Source organism: Anarrhichthys ocellatus, unplaced genomic scaffold (genome assembly GCF_004355925.1).
Source record: "Anarrhichthys ocellatus isolate YVR2014 unplaced genomic scaffold, GSC_Weel_1.0 scaffold61, whole genome shotgun sequence".
Classification (NCBI taxonomy): domain Eukaryota; kingdom Metazoa; phylum Chordata; class Actinopteri; order Perciformes; family Anarhichadidae; genus Anarrhichthys; species Anarrhichthys ocellatus.
The window spans coordinates 1308985-1311283 of record NW_022280091.1 but is presented as its reverse complement, the minus strand read 5'-3'; the positions used below and the strand labels follow the sequence as shown (position 1 = coordinate 1311283).

The 2299-nt window shown below is 46.5% G+C and overlaps 1 protein-coding gene across 24 annotated transcripts in view; it reads left to right on the top strand.

The window, feature by feature from the left end:
• Window positions 1–2299, top strand: part of LOC116396895 (receptor-type tyrosine-protein phosphatase delta-like) — a 150323-nt gene that overhangs the window by 57810 nt on the left and 90214 nt on the right. Inside the window, exon 1 of one of the 24 annotated variants that reach the window (XM_031871851.1) lies at window positions 38–1287. The exons of the other annotated variants lie outside the window; for them this stretch is intronic. The gene's annotated coding sequence lies outside the window, so the exon portion shown is untranslated. Of the gene's footprint in view, window positions 1–37; window positions 1288–2299 lie in introns of those variants that run through there. 24 annotated transcript variants of the gene reach the window in all.

Below are 2299 nucleotides of genomic sequence, written 5' to 3'. Positions count from 1 at the left end.
CCCCCCCCCCCCCCCCCCCCCCATATTGTCCTTGCACCTACCTCATGTGCCGTCACGTACAATTTAATTCTGTGAGTACTCATTTGGTAAAACTACCTTTATTTATCTGCACTCTTCTCAAAGATTTCTCAAAAACCGATGCATCAAATTTCAAATAAATAAACAGTAGAGCTACACTCAGTACTGCGGTACAAATACGCTTTACAGAGAGCTATATCACTCACATGCATACTGCCGGAATCACGTTGTGCTCTCCGCAGTCCAATCTGGGGAAGATTTTCGATTCAATTATAGAATCATCACACAACTGTCTGTGCTGCAGTTGACGAGAAGAACTTTCAGATTCAAACCGCCTCATAGTTGTCACATCAATTCTGCAATAAACACGAGTCAAACGTTCACCTGAGGATTTTCCTTTTTCTTTTTTTACCGCTGACCACAGTTTGGAAACTGTTGGCCTGGATGACATGCAATGTGTGAGTTTATGCTCCTCACCGGAGATAACGGATAATCTGTGCCTGCCATTGACCCTTTTCCTAATCTCCAAAACCCAACAGTTTAAGGAAAAAGAAAATCAAAAATGGAAGAAAAAAAAAATCAACATGTTGAATTAGATTTGAGTTTAAATTTGAACAAAATCAAGGAGAAGATGTTCAGTTTGTTTGGAAAAAAGTAGAGTGGCTTAAATTAACCATAGAATATTATTGAAACAGACATTGCTTTTTTTGTTGTGTTGATTTCATCAAATATTTTTTTTTAAAAAATGAATATAAAATGAGATCAAATGCTTTAAGATTGACATTCTATTCCTCATTGATCCATCCACCTCGTCTCCACATCGTCCTCCGGGACAATGTCCTCTTTTTACTGGGCGAGGGAGTTCCACATCGCTCCACTCTACATTATGCCCCCCCCCCAAAAAAAAAGAACCGTCGCAGGGATTATTACGCGTGGCGTCTGCGTTTTTAAATCTGCCCCAACTTCGCTCCAGCCACCACACCGCGCGGAAGGGGGGGGGGGGATTTAACAGCTACCTTACCGAGTCGTTGAGCCTCCTCACCGAGTAGGAAATTATTGGAGCGAGAGCGAGGGAGAGCGAGAGAGAGAGAGAGGGAGAGAGAGACGCACGGCGCTGGATTATTCGGGCAGAGCGGCTGCAGCCACGGTGGATGTAACACGGGCGGACGACGGACGGAGAGCTCGAATCTATTCAGACTGCGAGTTTTGTATATTTTTTGAATTCTCTCTCCCGACGGACGGACGGCGCCGGGCGGGATGCTGGATATGGTGAGCTCCGTCTGCCGTCGGTTGTCTCTCTCTGTGTGTAGTTGTTTTGGTTATTGTGGACGTGCACGGAAGAACTTATCATGTATGCCAGCGCAGAAGCGTTTATGCGCATCTGCACTTATCCCTTCATGTGTGCGTGCGCGCGCGCGTGTGTGTGTCAAACACATATGACTGCGAGCTGACACACGCCTTATCCTCCCTCCCCAGCATGAACAGTTCTTTTATTGGTGTTTCAGGTGGTCGCCAGCCAGCCCCCCTTTTGTTTTTTGTTTGTTTTTAATATCGCACGCAGATGCTTTCTGTAATATTCAGGACTTGGGAGCATGAACGTGGGCAGCCGATAGTGAGTTCATATCGATCCCCTTTATTTAGCCTCAATCAATGCTGCTTATCCTTATTATGTGGCACGGTTATGGTTTGTATCGGAGCTCACGCAGCGCAACATGCCACCCAAGGCTGATCTCTTATTTCCTGTGGTGTCATGGTGATGATGTGAGCATACAGTAAATATGCAGTTTTGTGTTCTGGTTGTTGCGCCCTGACTGCGAGGTCGAACCAGTTCTGCAGGGCGGCTCTTAAAAATGAGTTTTTCCTCTTTTAATGCTGATGAGAGATTAAGGAAGGCTGTAAACCGCTTGGTTTTTCCACTGGGGGTTTGGTGCCCCCCCCCCTTCAGAACATGCTCAGAGGTATTTTCTCACGACTGAACCGATGCCACCGGCACACATCTGAATGCCGGATGCTCAAAGGTGAACCCGTGGCACACAAGCAGGCGATGGGATTCCGTTAATGGCTGTCAGTCGGTTCAACCTGGGTTTCTTTTGCGAGAGAATTTATGCAAATCTGCGTGAACACTTTAGACTCCAATAGGCCCACAGTGGATTATATGGGGGTGGATTTTTTTTAACTCTGCCAGCCTGCGCCCAATCCAGTTGGACACACTTGGAGACATATCATCGGGAATAAAAACACATTTCTGATTGATTTTCTTGGGCCCCCCCCCCCCCCCCCC